Genomic DNA, 17,906 nt, shown 5'->3' with positions numbered 1-17,906 from the left:
CAGGTAATTTGACTCTAACTATTAAATCAGAAGAACTGCAGGTTACAAGGTGAACATTTTATCTTCCCACACAATACCTGTTCCCTTCTGAATTGTGGTGAGTTGTGTCCTAATTTTTCTTGCAAGAAAATTTCCAGAAACATAATTTTGTCATTTCATTTAGAAATAACTCGGTTTTGATTTTTTGATTGTAATAGATTATATGCAGGTGCAACACAGGTGCTGCGGTCTGGAGATAGATGAGTGTCCCATCTCTTCACTGCTGACAGTGCTGTCTGAGGAAGGTACTGCAGAGAGTGAGAGAGGGAGGCCACTCTGCACTGAACAGGTTCTTACAGGTGGGACCAACACACTGGGAGTACTGTGTTCGGTTTGATAGGCTTAGAAACTTGGGGATTTTTGGGTTAAATTTAGTAATCTACCTTACTGGCCTGGCTTATTAAATTTAGCCAACTAACTTAACACCAGATTCCAAACTTCTTCATTTTCAATCAAGGTTCATTCCCTTCTCAGGGCTAGAACACTCATATTTCCTCTAAGCAAGTGCTCTTATTACAGTAATCAGGAAAACAACTCTATTCCCATACTTGCACTGTGTATCTCCAGTGGAGAATTTCTTTTTCTTTTAAAAAGTTGTTATTTATTTAAAAGACAGAGTGACAGAGGAGAAGGGTGGTGGTGGGCGTGAGGGAGAGAAAGTGAGATCTTTTATCCTTTGTTTTACTCTCCAAATGGCTACCATAGCCAGGTCTGGGCCAACCTGAAGATGGGAGCCAGAACCCCATCCTGGTCTCCTTCATGAAAGGGTGGCCCAAATACCTGTTCCAATTTTTTTTTTTAAGATTTATTTATTTATTTTATTTGAAAGTCAGAGTTACATAAAGAGAGAAGAGGCAGAGAAAGAGACGTCTTCCATCCACTGGTTTGTTCCCCAGTTGACCGCAAAGGCCAGAGCTGCGCCGATCTGAAGCCAGGAGCCAGGAGCTTCTTCTGGGTCTCCCATGCGGGTGCAGGGACCCAAGCACTTGGGCCATCTTCTACTGCTTTCCCAGGCCACAGCAGAGAGCTGGATTGGAAGTAGAACAGCCAGGTCTCCAACTGGCATCCATATGGGATTCTGGCGCTTCAGGCCAGGGTATTAACCCGGTACAGCACAGCACCAGCCCCCTGTCCCAATTTCTGCTGCCTTCTCAGGCACATGATCAGGAAGCTGGATTGGAAGTACAGTAGCCAAGACTAAAACCAGCATTTGAATATGGGATGGCAGCATTGCAGGTGGCAGCACACCTGACTGCGCCACAATGTCTGCCCTCTCCAGTAGCGGCCTTTTCATCGAACTCCAATATATACCAATCTGCCATCTCCTATTGGAAGTCTTAAGGTCATTTCCTACTCCAGGTGTTTAAAATTGTCCTCATTACCATTTCCTTTGAACTTCCTGCTTTTCTGTATTTCCTATTTCAAATTGCACTGTTCACTGAAAACTAAAATCCGAATTTCCTACTGGGTTCCTCATGCTCCCTTCACCAATACACACACACATACACAGAGAGAGAGAGGGAGATAGGGAGAGAGGGAGAGAGAGAGAGAAGAAGAGAGGGAGATAGAGAGAGGGAGAGAGAGAGAGAGAGAGAATGAATGAATGAATGAAGTTGTATCAGTTCTGATACCCTGGAATGCCTATTACTCCTTGGATCCCCTCTTCACCTGTCCCTTGCCATATCAGTTCCTTCTCTATGAATACTCTGTAGTGTGCAGCTGGTGTCAACGTTGGGTAAGAACTGATTACCTCCTCTTCAGCCCTTTCCTCTTCCTACAACAGTCTGTGCAGTTTTTTTTTTTAATTTGGTTGGGATTTTTTTGTCAAGTTTGTTTTTCTGAGGATTTACCACTTTCCAACCTTATCCACGTTTGCCTATTCATTTTTCCAAGGAAAAAGCTGATAATTTAGTTGTAAGCCAACTGACATATCTCTTTCCCCTGGAGTAAGTAAATAAGCTAAGCAAGTTCTGTGAGAGGACCAGCTGGATTCCAGAAGCAGAACAGGAAAAGAACCTCCAAGAACCTCCCTCTTCCTCCTCTTTGTAAGTCGGGCAAAATGGATGCATGGCTGGAACGTGGCACTCACTACGTCAGTAAGATCCTAAGAATGAAGCCTACACAAGGAAAAAAAAAAAAGAGAGAAGAAACTGTACCCCAATGACGGTGCATTTTTCAGTTAAGAAGGCTGACATGTTTACTTTTTTTCTGATGTCCTACTTTTGGAATCATTATTTTTGTTGCTGAAAATGTTCTTAATTGAAATAGTTCCAAACTGCTTCTGGTCTCCTTAACCCGCCTCCACATTCATAGACTCTTGGGCAATAACTTAAAGGCAGGCCCACAAATAGTATGTCCAAATAATTAAAAATCATAAATGAAATTAGAATATTTTAAAATAAAATTCTCCCATATTTGTTAATATACATTCCTAAAGACAAAATTGAAAAAAAAAACTGTTTCAAAATGACTGAGAATAAATAAAATATCAGACAGAATTTAAGCATTATTTAGATGTTAGGGTATTCTGTTATGGGCTAGTAACATTTGGATGGTTAATTAAAATAAATTAATTAGTATTTATTATTTTTAGTATAATTTATTTCTCATGTCTTAATTACTATTAGGTAATTATGATTATGGTTTTGATATATTTTTCACTCTATTCACAGTGCTAATGTAAAGAGTAAATTTTAGATGTCATCACATTCTCTATGTATTAAATTTGCATTTAATTGTATAAAATTATTAAAAAGAAAGTGCAGAATAAGGAAAGGATTCATGTCCTATGTTTTGGAAAACACTTTGAACAGTTTAAACCATGTATCAAATTTGTAAATTATAATTACGAATTATGAGTTCAAACATTTTAGAACTTAAATTTAGATTTTGAAAGTTTTATTAACCTAACTGGATGCTATTATTAAAAATAAAGTGATCATAGTTCTCCTGTTCTGTGTTCTAACCCAGATGTAAATAAATGGTACCATGTGTTGCAGTGTGGACCATAAGTGAACCTACATTTTACAAAGTTAACCATGTAGTTAATATTGAAAAAAGTCAACCATTAGGAGCAGCTGTTGTAAATAGAGAAATTCATGATTGTCTCCAGAACTTCAAATTAAAACAGGAAAAGAAGCAGGAAAATGGAAGCTTGACATTCCTAGGAAATGATACTGTACACATGCTCTCTGAGAGGAAGGATCTGACTAGATAATTAATCTGCCCCTTTCCTTTTACAAAGTGCATCTACTACTCAAATGCTCCCTACTTGTGGATATGCTACGGTGTCAGCAGGAGAGAAATCCGCCCTATTTTCATGGCATTTGGATGCAATCATCTTGTATTACAAGGAGTTAGGGGAAAAAGTTGGGAGAGCATTTTTGAAGCCAGACTATTGTGCACCATACAGGGAAACTCCAGGGTTATGGACTTTATTGCACCACTGCTGAGTGACAGATCCTGAACATCAGAGATTCCTGTCTGTCATTTAATACATTTGTTTCAAGTTTCTGATATGCGAGGTCATCTAAGGTGTGGCACAGCTCTTTGTCCACAACCAATATAATATGCTCTTGTTTAATGATTGCATCTCCACAAGATGACCTCTCCTGTTAGGGACTCCCATTGTCTGCTGGAAAAAAAAAAATCTTTAGCTGGCATTCAAACCTAGGGCTATCTCCCACACTGCCTACTTCTATGCTTTTCACTCATAGACCTGGCATTGACTCTGCTTCCTCATTTCCCTCTTACTGTGCCTCCCCTTACATGAAATAATCAGGATTTGTACACAGAATCTCAATCTAGTTCCCATGTCCTTAACATCTCGATTGCATCCAATTGTGCATTTGGCTGTTCCACCTCTATTACTTCATTTTAGAGCGTTTAGTTACTCCTGCCACCTAAAGGGAAATACTCATACATACAATTTTATGGTATTTACTTTCAAACTTTATATTAAATCTTCACCAAAATGAATGATTTTCTCTATTTTGAAGTCAAGTCATAGTTGCTTTAACCAGATTACACACTTCTTGATGCGGAAATTATGCCGTGGACTTCTTTGTGTGCCATATATTATGAACACAATGGCCTATGGGATTTAATAGATACCTTCTTAATCAATTTTTGTTTGAAATACCTATAGTTGAGACATTCTTTCTCTATTATGAGTTATGGTGTTATTTGTTCTCTATCTCCAATTAATTTGGTGGATTTCCATCTAGAACACCACGTCTGTATAATTTATCATAGGGCCATTCCTCTTTTCCACTGAGGACACTGTCTCCTAGTTTGGTATCTGTGTGTGCTTGGGGTGGGCACCTGGTGGAAGGTCTGTTCCCACACTTGCAGATGGGTGCTGGGGAGCACACCGCCCCCTCATGAAAACTGGCTTGCTATTGAGAGAAATACCTTATGTCCTTTAATCCAAAACCATTCTGCATGTTTTCCTTCCTAGGATTTAAAGAACATACTCTGTTCCCTTCCAAATGTGAGAAGTTGAATTTCAAAATAAAATGTGTCACAATAGCAAGAAAAAAAGAGACAAAAGTGGGTATATTCCTTGTTTCATGATCAGTTAACGTGTTTTACTTTTCCTGGTCCTGTCCATAGTACAAAGCCATTCAAAAATACTGCAAATAAAAAGATTAAAACACTTGTTAATGTTGTGAATATGAATCATTTCAAGAGAAATGCCAGAGAAATATTTCCCTCAATGTCCAGTCTAGACATGATAGTTTAACATCTACTCATCTTTGCCTCTCAACCATGTGTAAATCTTCCTTTATTCTGCCGTGAAAAGAAGAAAATTTTATTGTGCTTATCCTAAACCAGCTCTCACAACATGGGTAAATAGGGCAGACACATAACCAGTTGTTAGGAATAAAAGGAAGTTACAATGAATTATTATCTATCTCTACTGGAGCGTGCCTATTAATTTTTTACAGAGCAAATAAACAAAAATTGAGCCCCAACCCTGAACCAGGTACTGTTAGGCAAACAAGCTTCAGATGAGCTTCTGCCATCCAGAAGAACTGATAATCCCTGTTAAAATGAAATGTTGTTTCTACTGTATGCTAACATATCAGACCACTTAACCACAATTGGTTTGTCAAATTACTCGTCAGTCAACCAGTAGAATGCTGACCTGATGGGATGGAATTTGTTTATAGGTAAGTGTGAGAGGGAAATAACAGGGAACCAGAGATCTTTGCAAGGCTTGTTGTCTAAATGAAATTTTCAGGAGACCAGTTGGCAAAGCATGTGAGTTTGTCAAAAGAAGTTAGAGCAATAGAAAGTTAAGTTCAAAGTTTTCAATCTACAATTTTCAGTTTCAGGATGATGTCCATTACCTAAACTCTTAAAGGTTTGGTATATTCTTCCTACTAAAGTAGATCTGGTCAGGAAGTCTTTGGGTCCTACGTTTTATAGGGACAAGAACATGGACAAACCAATGTGTCAAATAAAATGCAGGTTTTTCCAACCTGTTCACAGCACCAGAAACAAAAGCAGGAAATATTTGTGTGACAGACTTAAATGAAGGTGTAGGCTCTATATGACCAAAAACATCTGGCCCTAGGGACAACATTAGGCCCATCTCCCACTGATATTTGCCAAGGGGTAATCCTTATGTTCATATCTTTTAGTCTCCTTTGCGGCTTATGAAGATATTGAGACAAATTCATTAACAGGATCTAGAACCTACATGTTATATGACACTAACTCACACAGCTATAATATACTACAGAAAAACTAGATACTTTAAAAAAAAAGATTTGTTTATTTATTTGAAAGGCAAAGTTACAGAGATGCAGAGGTAGAGAGAGAAAGAGATCTTCCATGCAATGTTTCACTCCACAAATGGCTGCAACAGCCAGAGCAGGACCCATCCGAAGCCAGGAGCCTTGAGCTTCTTCCAGGACTCCCAAGCTGGTGCAGGGGCCCAGGGATTTGTTTGACCCATCTTCCATTGCTTTCCCAGGCCATAGCAAAGAGCTGGATAGGAAGAGGAGCAGCAGGGACTCAAACCAGAGCCCATATGGGAGGCCAGCATTTCGGGCGGCAGCTTTACCTGCTATACCATAGCACCATACCCCAAAATAGGCACTTTTAAAGAGAGAGAGAGAGAGGGTATTTTGTTTCCCTACTCCAAAAATACTCTTTTGAAGAGAAAGAAAAACTGACAATTGAGAAGTGGAAGTGGTTAAATATAACGAAAACCATATTTAAGATTGCAAGTAACAATCAACATACCAAAATCAGTGTAACATTTTCCCTTTTTGTATTTTTCTTTGCACATTTGCTATAATGACAGCATAACATTTCCATTATTAGAGATTATTTTGATTTAAATATGAGTGAAGAATGTGTCAATGGGAGGAACTTGGTCAAGTCTTTACAATTTCCCCTGACAGTACACAGTTGTGTTTAGGGAACCTGGAATGTACCATCTCACTGCTCCAAGTAATTACCATGCAGTAACAGATCCTTTTAAATATAAATTCAGTGCATATTTAGGAGCTAAGCACACTTAATTGAAAGCGCTACCAGTTGTCTATTCTAATAAGTTGCTAGCTAAATTGGAAAATACCCATAGATTGTTAAGTCCTTTACTTCGAAACCCAAACAAGTTGGAGAAACAGAAGTAGAAGTGGGATTCAAGCAGTTAAGCAACATCACAGTTGTGAGTTTTACCTCCTTTCTCAACAAAGCTTTTCCTGTCTTTTCAGTTGCATATCTTTTCATATTGTTGCTATTTGTTCCAATGAGAACAGTATTTTTATTAAAATGTACCTACCCCTGTCCATATCTCATGCTCTTTTTCAGCTTATTTCTATTTTGCTTGAATTTTATTTTAAAATTGTCCTAAAATATATATTGTTAACTTTCTTGATTTTATGATAGGTAGCTTTGAGGTGGTTATATCGTGAGATGGAAATAAAACTATTGCTATTCATTATAGGTAACATTTTTAAGGATGACATCAGTTAATTATAGGCTCTATTTACTGCATTTCACATGTTTATTAGTTTTTATAATCCTGGAGAGTACAGAGATGAGTCTACCGTAAACAATGTGTTGTGAGCAGTCAAATTGGTTAATAGGCAGTCAGGTTGGTCCATTATCATTTAGTTCTTACAAATGATCCTTAAAGTTACTGTTTATTTTTATTTAAAAGTTAAAATCATGTGACCTAAATTGTTGCACAAGAATTGCTGTTTATGTTCTGTGATGAGGACTTGTGGTTTGTTGGATTCTTAATTATTGTCATAGATACAGCTGTTCTTTCTCCACTTTATAGCAGCTATAAAGGAGATCTGAGAAGAGATGTTATCCCACCAAAATCCTCAGAAGTTATTTCTTGATATAAGCTTGATTTTTTATTATAAATTCAGAATGAAGCCTAGAAACAGAGTGACAGTATTGACTGAATGTGCTATTAGATGTAAGGATTCCAAGTGGGGAACATAAAACCAAGAAAACTTAACACTTGAGAGAAGAATAATTGGTAAATAGGCAAGCAGTCATGTGTCTGTTCACTGAAGAACATGCCTTCCTGCCCTGAGTTTGAAAGGAGTAGATCTTCCTCTTCCCCCACTTCCTCACCTCCACATGACTTTCCAAAATAAAACTATGGTCAGTCTCATTCAAGAAAGATAACGTCATAGCTCAGGCTGCTGTAACAAAATACCATCTACTCCATGGTTTAAACAAAAGTAATTGACTTCAAAAACTTCATGGAAATGAAATAGAGAGACAAGGTTATTTTAGTGCATAAGATGTTGAAATCATTGCATACCTTTTTCATGATACTTATTCTTCATAAACTTTTTCAGATTCCTTTAATTTCTCATGGGTCCAGAGGCTGGAATGCCCAAGAAAGGTGCCAGCAACACAGATTCCATTTTGAGGCTTTTTCTTGGTTTTTTAGGAGCCTGACTTTTCCCTGTACATTCACATGACCACTTCTTCGAATGACAGGAAAGGAGAGGGAGAGACAGAGGAAGTTGTTTGCTGCCTTTTCTTATATGGGTGCTGCTCCCATTTTGAATATTCCCAATATGACTTCATCTAACCCAAATATGTTCCAAAAAGACTCCAACTCCAAATACTGTCACTTTGGAGATTAGGGCTTTGACATATAAAGTTGGGGGGACATAACCATTTATTCCAAGGCAAATTTAGATGACTATTTTTTAAAAAAATGCTTAAATTTTAGGCTTTATAGACATCAAGGAAGGCCATATCATAAAATGGCTTGTGTGATTTTCATTTGGTTTCTTTACATATAATGGGAAGAGCACTGGCCTCAGGGTACATGCCAATTGATTTTAAATCCTTGTTATGTAAGTTTCTAATTGTGCTAGAATCCTTCAATGTCTAATCTCTACTAACCAATCATGGACAATTATTTTAACCTTCATGTTATATTAAAGTGCAAGAGAAACAATGTAAGTGAATATGCTTAGAACATAATTCTCAATATATGTTTTAAAAATGCTTTCATTAGTGAACACGATTCCACATATGATCAGATAAAAGAAACACACTGCAATTAAGACAGCATTTCAGGGGCCAGGATTATGACACAGACGTTTAAACCGCTAATTCTGATGCTAGAATTCCATAATCAGAGTGCTGGGTATGTCGTGGTTGTCCCATTCCTGATCCAGCTGTATGATAATCTACTTCAGAAAGCAGCAGAAAGTGGCAGGTACTTGGGCCCCTGCCACCCACATGGGAGACTTAGATGGAGGTCCAGGCTGCTGGCTTCAGCCTAGCCCAGACTTATCCATTGTAGCCATTTGAGGAGTGAACCAGTGGATTAGAAGATCTTTGTCTCTCTCTCCCTCTTCCTCTCTGCCACTCTACCTTTCAGACAATCTTTTTTTTTTTTTTAAATAAAAGAGTTGATTTACCAAAATAACCACTACTGGCCACAATTACCCAAATTACAACGTGAGGCCTGTCCTGCATTTAATCTTTCCCTTATTTCATTGAATTTAAATCATTGCATGAATTATAACCAAAAATATAACCCAGAAGAAATTCCTTTAAAGGTATTTTCATGGACTTATTTCACATATTACATTGGATTAGTAGTTTTACAACCAGTAAAAATGAAAGCAAATGGTCTGCAAATATGACCAGTAGACTTGTATTATGATTTTCTATGGAAATCATTTTTCTTGAGATCTCCAGCGTTTTGTTTTGTTGATTCATTTCTAGGTGCTGACTGGCCCAAGTCACTATCTTCGTATATTTCCCCTCTACTGCTAAATTTGCCTTGATATTTAATGGGAGACTTAGTAAAATCAACATTCAGAACACTCTAGTACCAAAGAGGCCCTTATTTCAGGCTTTGGGCAAATTAAAATCTATGTGGTCTCATCCAGACTTCTGCTCAATGCAAAAGTACAACTTCAACCCAGAAAGCATGTTTTACCACATTGTCTCTTATCTTACTAAAGAAAATTCCCAGAAGCAAACTTCATGAGTAACTGCCAATGAATCACTTCCAGCTAATCCATAGACCAAGATAAGATTTTGGAAATGAGTGCTCTCTAGAAGGAAGGTAAGCTACAAAAACCATGTTGGTTGAAACCTGAGTCATTTTAGTTGTATCTATGAGCTTACTGAAACACAACTTAAGAAAGAGTGAAATTCTTCAACTTCAAAGGAACTTTCAGAGTCAAGGTGTCATTTTCTGTCTTCTGTTTCTTCTTTTCGTGTTCACTGTACTTTTGTATGCTACTCTCACTAGTTTCTTGAGTAGAAAAGACCTTATGCTCTATAGACACTCAAATTGATGGGAGTGAGAATGTTACACTTGGGAGTGTTGATGCTGCATAAGCCCCAAATGGGTGTGTCAGCTTCCCTGTGAATTGTGAATCCCAGCATCATGAAGGATCTCTGGAGACATAAGCTAATTAGCCAGCTGACAAAGGAAGTTTTTGGTTTTTGACACAAGGTATAGTGACACCTAGGCAATATGACCTGTCCCACGGTATTTTACATCAAGTCAAAATGACACCAAAAAACACAGACAAAGCTCTTCAGATGATCTGCTACATCATCTTCCACCATGGGTTCACAAAGAAGCTAAGTAGCTGCCAATCAATTTGAATTAGTGTAACTTCTTCCAGCTACAGATAGCCACAGTAGTATATGAAATGCATTAGGACAGATGAGGAAGATTCAAGATTAAATCTGACACAGAAAATTCTAGGTTAAGAGTTTGGGGCACCTCACTAACTTGCACTTGACTTAGATGTGAATTGAGTAGATTCGGTGATTCAGTATGCTTGTAGCACAAATTCATGATGAATGACTCTACACAAAGATCACAAAATATACATGCGGAGAATGTAATAATCCTAAAAATCTATACTTTAGCAATCATATTACTGAAAACTGTTAAAATCCAACATTACTCCTTTGTCATTCTTTTTTTACGCTCATTCAGGTTTTTTTTTTTTTTTTAAGATTTTTAATTTATTTATTTGACAGGTAGAGTTACAGACAGTGAGAAAGAGACAGAGAGAAAGGTCCTCCCTCTGCTGGTTCACTCCCCAAATGGCCACAATGGCCGGAGCTATGCCGATCCAAAGCCAGGAATCAGGTGCCCCCTCCCGGTCTCCCATGTGGGTGCAGGGGCCCAAGGACTTGGGCCATCCTCCACTGCTTTCCCAGGCCAGAGCAGAGAGCTGGATCAGAAGAGGAGCAACCGGGACTACAACCGGCACACACATGGGATGCCAGAGAAGCAGGCAGAGGATTAACCTAGTGCGCCATAGCACTGGACCCTCATTCAGGGGTTTTAAAATAGAATGCATTCCTCATGTAAAATTAGTCTGGCTGTGGAGTTAAACTAGAATTTTCAGAAATGATCAATCCAACTATTAAATAACAATTTTGGGGGCCATTATACTGCAGAGCTCCGGTGGACACCATTCATATTGTGTTTTCCTTTAATAAATTAAATACAGTTACATTGTATTCTGTTTTAAAAAACTGTATGAACTTCCTGGCAAAAACTATTACAGCTTATGTAAAGAATCTACTGTGCAATCATGCCACTCTGAAGGCTGTTAACTATACATGGATCACACTTTAGGATAGCTTATTTAAGGTGTGTGTCACTAAATGTCATAATGCCTTTATAAGGGGAGTAGAAGGAAATGGAGGTCATTGATGGAAAAGAAAACCACAGATAGACTGGCAGAAAATTCTCATACATGATGTATTATTCAAATACAGCATCTTTCCTTCTCTAGAGCAAGGAATTAATTTTTAAAACTTTATTGCAAATACAAAATGGTGCACTACAATTGCAGTGAAATACAATGCTGTTAAAGTCTTTTTAATTTTCTTTCATTCTTGATTGCTAAGAATCATAAGAACCTTAGTCCTGCAACTAGACTAGCACCCTGGAAATATGGTGAAAATTAGAAGACCTTAAAAACACAGTGAGGGGCCGGCACTATGGTGCAGCAGGTTAAAGCCCTAGCCTGAAGCGCTGGCATCCCATATGGGCACCAGTTCTAGTCCCAGCTGCTCCTCTTCCGATCCAGCTCTCTGCTCTGGTCTGGGAAAGCAGTAGAATATGGCCCAAATCCTTGGGCCCTGCACCCACATGGGAGAGCCAGAAGAAGATCCTGGCTCCTGGCTTTGGATCGACACAACTCCGGCCTTCGCAGCCATCTGGCGAGTGAACCAGCGGATGGAAGGCCTCTCTGTCTCTGCCTCTCTCTGTAACTCTTTCAAATAAATAAAATAAATCTTTTATTAAAAAAAAGAAAACAGTGACACAAGAGTACCTGTGCTGTCATGCTGCTTTTACCAGTCCTATGCAAAGACCCATTGGCAGAAAAAATCAAAACCAGAAAAAAAATTTCATAAACTGCAGATGTTGAACCTTTTGTATTTTTGTCATGGCTGACTACAAAAGCAGATTTCTGAAAGTACCCTATTCCCCACAAACCTGCAGAAAGCTGGGAAAGTTGGGCTCAATATTTCTTGCTCTCATTCCAACAGTACTATCTTGGGAAGAGAATATTTCCAAGAAAGTATGTTCAGTTCTGGAAATGCTAATGGGTTGGCAACATTCCCCCAAGTCTTTCTAGCTTGAAGGAAGGAATGAGGGCAGAGTGCATCAAGTTACTTGAGAGTACTTGCATTTCCTCTGTTTTGCAAATTGCTTACCTGTTATTCCCCAGTGCTTTGCTTTCCTGTGAAACAACTCCTATTCCTGGGAATTCGAAATTGCCTGAATGGTTAACGTGGTTCTAGGAATATTCTGTTACCTGTTTGTGTGCTTAAAACTAACATAGATGGTCACCCCAAATCAAATACTTGATTTCCAACCAGTAAAGAGGAAGTAGATTCAGATTCAGGTTTCTTTAGGGAAGAGATCATGCTGAGAGGCAAATGAATAGCCACTGTGGGGAATTTATTTCTCCTGCTGAAAAAGCAAAGGCTAATAATAATTGAGGTTGATTTGCAAAATGTACAGCTTTACAATAATCATATGATACCTAGTAATTTTGAAATTGAGGTAAAAAAAAAAGGAAGCACTTCAGAAGCCGGAATTATGAAAATCAAGAAGTTGCTTAAAATATTTGAGGGTGTGCTTAGAAAATCAAATGCCATATGCTTTATTTGCTTCTGAAGAGAGATCATGTTTTCCCTTGGAACAAATTGCACACACAGGTGTTTGATACAGGGTTTATAAGCTATCAAGAGGAGCCAGAATGTTTGGGGTAGGGGTAGGAGGTGTTAATTTGGGGAAGGTGGAATGTGGTGGGGGTGGGATGGAGAGAACACACAGTGGGGAACAAGCAATTTTTTTGCCATATTTGCAAACTGGGTGGAGTTGTTAGAATTTGCCACCTGAGTGCTCTATGCAGTCAGATTAGGGCTTTACTCCTCAGCTCTTTGCTTCTGAGTAACCAGTCTGAGAGAAATGGGAGAATTAATAGAATTGACATATGTAATTGCTCAATCTGTATCTTTGTCTGCCAATTATATAGGAATCTTACGTAGGCTAGATTAATATGCTTCCCGTTCACAAGTTCAAGTGGAAGTAATTATCACCTATGTTTTGAGAGAAAAATCAAGACCTCTTTTAGTTGCTTTGTATACTGACAGAGTTTGATGCAAGAGTCCATCAAAACCTGATACGTAAGAAATCAATATCATCTCTTTGGGGAAATATGAGGGTTGTTTAAAAAGTTCCTGGGGAAATGGAATTTAAAGTAAGCTCATTTTGGTGTGAAAAAAGTTGAAATTCATGAGTAGTTTTTAAATAATCTACCTTTTCCATGAAGTTTTTGAAGACCTTTCAAATACTATATCATGTAACAGTGCTTTTCAGTTTGTACATAATGAAACACTACCAATTGACACAGTTTCATAAGATAGCTTGACATTTCATATCATCACTGTAGGATGTTAGAAAACAAAGCAAAAAATGAATATATGTTGATTAAAGAGGATCAAGCCCCATGCCACATATCTTACAGTACTTCACTGACTTTGCAATCAAGAGTGCAGACTCTCATGGTTTGATCTATATGACAATCACCTTGATGCAAACAGTAAGTGTAAACATATTCAGTAATATGACTTAGGTAAATAGATAGTTTAAAATGATCAAAATGATTATTTTGTGAAACATTTTCTAAATTGGTTTGTATAAAGTAACCTGTGTCTCTTTAATCTCTATAGTCTTTTCTCTGCCAAGATGTTTTCAGAAACAAAAAGTATTGAGAAACTAAAAGGAAGTCACTTAAAAGCTCTGAAAGCATATTTTAAAAGTATATTCTTGCAGCTGAATGTTATAGCCAACGAACTATTTACAACAAACAGAAATTAACCATTTTAATTCTCAAAATTATTTTAGCTAAGACATTTTTAAAAATCTAAACATGCTATTTTTGAGCCCAAAATATAGGATGCTTGAATATTATTTCCTTTTGCATAAATATTGAATTATGGAAGTAATTCCCAACATGTTTTATGAAATCGAGTTTTAAAAACTAGATTTATTAAACATTTTTAAAAAATTAAAGGAATAATGATTGAGTATCAGAAAATTGCTTAACCTTTTCTCCATGAAGTTAACCAACATGCCATTAAAATCTTAAAACAAGGGGACAGTCTTTGTAATGCAGCAGGTTAAGCCAGGTCTGGGAATGCTGTATCCCATATACAAGTGGTTAACTCCTAGCTGCTCTAGTGCTGATCCAGATTCCAGGTAATGTGCATCTGGGTAGGTAACAAGTGATGGTTTAATTGCTTGGGTTTCATCTCTCACTGCAGTGAGAGACCCTGATGGAGTTGCAGGCTCCTGCTTTCAGCTTGATCCAGCCCTGACTGTGGAGAGCATTTGAGAAATGAACCCCTGGGTGGAAAGGCTCTCTGTGCCTTTAAAATTCAAAAAATAAAGCAAACATTTTTAAAAAAACTGAAAAAAACCTAAAGGAATCACTCTTACTAGATGTTAACTTAAACCAAATCCAGTATCACAGAAGTTCAAAATGAAAGTATTTCTTTCTTGATAAACTCACTGGTAGTTTTTGAAAGGAAGCACATAAAATTGGTTTGAATTACCTGAAAATGCAGTTTTTTGTAAATATTCTGTACACTTTTGATAGAATATTATAAGGTGAGGATTAAAATAACTCAGTACGCATTAAGAAATACAATAGGCTCTTTGGACCCAGGTTATTAATAATATTTGAATCTTGAAAAAGGTAAAGCTCTATATTCCTTAAAATAAATTAAAATATATTTTTTCAACTGTAATTACTTCAAAATATCTGTGGAGGCAGAGAAAGGGGGCTAGACTGAAGTGATATATTACTGGTAAATTCCCAAACTGGATGACTCAGTAGCATATAACCAGCCCAAAGCCCAATTTGTGCTAATTTTACAAAACAGGGCTGCTAATGAAGATACCATGCAAACTCAAGAATGAAAAGAGATGCTTTAGAACAGCAATTTTAATATTTTCCTCGTTTAACTCCTTATTTTTGCTTCCTCCCAATGTTTTATTTACTCCAGTGCAAATTGACAGAGTTAATTGTCCTTAACTAGTTAAACATATTAAAGGAAAAACTGCTTAATCTAGACAATTGTAGATGGTAACAAACAAATGAAAATGTTAGATAATAACAAAGTAAAGGGCATTAAAAAAAGATAAAATGTGTTTTTCTTATAAAAGGATCCTTTATCTGAGGATAATTAACCTAGGGTTATTATTTTGTTCATACTGTATTCTTCTTTTACTAAGGATTAGTTCTGATGTGGAATCTTTTCTTTTTTCTTTTTTTTTTTTTTTTGAAATAGTACCTCTTGAATAACAAAAAATAGATAGCAACTCTTCATTTGTGTTATGTGGCTAGTTCTCATACTAATTATTTGTAATGGAAGCCTTAAATATGAACCTTTAATTTACTGAGTAGGAAGCCAGCATTGTGGAGTAGTAAGTTAAACCTCCATGTGTGAAGCCTCCAACCCCTATGGGCACTTGTTCAAGACCTGGCTGCTCCACTTCCAATCCAGCTTTCTTCTCTGGATTCCTAGCATTGGCCTGACCCAGCCCTGGCCTTTGTGGCCATTGAGGATTGAACCAATGGATGGAAAACCTCTCTCTCTCTCTATCCTCCTCCTCTCTCTCTCTCTTCCACATAAATTAAAAAAATATATATAAAAATAAATCTTAAAAAAAAACCCAGATGTTGAATAACTTCTTTTAATTCTAACATGGGCTAGGCTTGTTTTGATTGTATTACAGAATGAAATTATTGCTTGCCTTTTTTTTTGTTTGTTTTGGTATTTTTCTTTAAAAAAAAAAAACTATTTTGTGCTCTTTAAAGGTAAGAGTTTGACTGCTTAGCTTAAGTTCATTAGATATTATATGATACTTAAAACTAAGCTTCAACCCTAATATGGATGATTTTAGATACACCTTAAAGAGGAAAATCAATTCTTACCAAAAATAGTTTTAAAACATGACATATGAAGCTGATATAGAAACAACTGGATTATGTCCCTGGTAGTACTATAATAAATTATCTCGTTGATATAAAAGCTGATCTGTTACTCTTGTTCCCAGATCAATCACAAAATGTTTAATATGTCCTAAAGCCCTGGGAGATCTGAGACGTGTCCATATCCCCACTCATAATTTATGTCAGTCTACCCTTCCATTCGTGTATCTCTTCTACTTTGTCTTCTTTTACTCCTTTTAAAGATTCTTTCACTATTCTGTGACAGCTGATTTCATATTGTTTCAGACTCATACTACATGTGTGTCATATTAAATTTCACTATTGCCCCCCCAAAAAAATGACATATGAAATGCAGTTATTACTTAAGCCAAAGTTTGTATGTGAATAAAAATAAATATGAGTTTATAATTAGAAGTTATAATGCATCCAGTACTTGTATTAATCTTGATGGCCTATTTCCTCTCTCAGCTCCTGTGATGTTTATGAAATACTTGTTGTCCATATCATTCAAATCTGCAATTACCTGGTTGTTTTAATTTTTCATTTAATGGTTAGAATAGTTTGAAATTTAGGAGTCCTTAATGTCTTTCTCGTCTCCCTTTGCTTTTGCTTGCAATTATTTTCTAGCAACTGATTAACTACACAAATGAAGTTCAAATTTAGATTACATACTGAAAAAGTTGTCATAAATAGGGTATTAGCTATGTTACTTTTAAAAGTTAACACTTGTAATGTTCTATTTAGGCCAGATCTTAAATCTTTCACTTATTATCCAGGTAAAAATCTCAGGGAGTAACTGATAATTAAGGTAATTAGAACTGAAAGAATTAATCTTTTCAACAAGAATACCATTTCCAGACTGTGTAGGTTTAAGCCAGAAGAACAGAAACCAGACCAATATGGGGCCAAGTTTGGCTGACTCAATATAACAACACTGAGATGTGATGGTGTTGGCATAATGACATCATCATCTCTTGGGACCAATCTTTTGGAGTGCAGGTGGCAGGGCTAGACTGATCTCATCGGAAAATAGCTAACCCATACAAACCAACTTTTTCATGTTCTAGAACTGTTTTTTTCTGTCTATCCTCATCACTGGAATAAAGGATCTACACAAGTGGCATTTCAGTTTTAATTTCTAAGATGTTATGGGTAGTCAAGGATCAAACTTCCAACTTCACCAAGAGTATATACTTTTAATACTGATTTGAACAACATGTAGTAGAAAAGCATAACAACCATACCTGCCTATCACTATTGTTTTTCATTTATCCTTCAAAGGGACTGTATGATATACTATCAAAGTTGATAGCAAAAACTGATAAGATATGAAAAGAACTGTGTAAATACAATCACTGAAAACAATTTCCCATCCAAGTGCCTTCACTCTGTTTGTAAATATCTTATAGAGATTTATAATTTAGTTTTACAAACTCAACAAACTTTGATTTTAAAATATTAATCCAAAATCAAAACCACCAAACTCAAAAGTTGTCTTTAAGATCTAGTTTAGTCCTAAATCTCTTAAAATAATACTTGATCCAAATATATAACACAATAGTCATTAAATATACAATCCAACTGCAAACCTGATTCAAATCATGCCTAAATGATATCATTTTTATTGCTTCTAGATACCTGCTTTCTTGAAGTCTCTCCATTAGTATATATCCTTGAGTGTTTACTTAGTCATGAGAGAAAACTTGGAAACCTGAAAGGGAGAGTTAATTTCATAACCAGTTACTACTCCTCATTAACTGTTTAGTATTTATCCCTAAAATTTCAAGGAGGATTTATTATTCACCCACCTACCGTGAAAACACAGATGAACAGAACTTGGTTTGCAGC

Source organism: Oryctolagus cuniculus, chromosome 3 (genome assembly GCF_964237555.1).
Source record: "Oryctolagus cuniculus chromosome 3, mOryCun1.1, whole genome shotgun sequence".
NCBI lineage: Eukaryota > Metazoa > Chordata > Mammalia > Lagomorpha > Leporidae > Oryctolagus > Oryctolagus cuniculus.
This window is presented reverse-complemented; position numbering follows the sequence as displayed.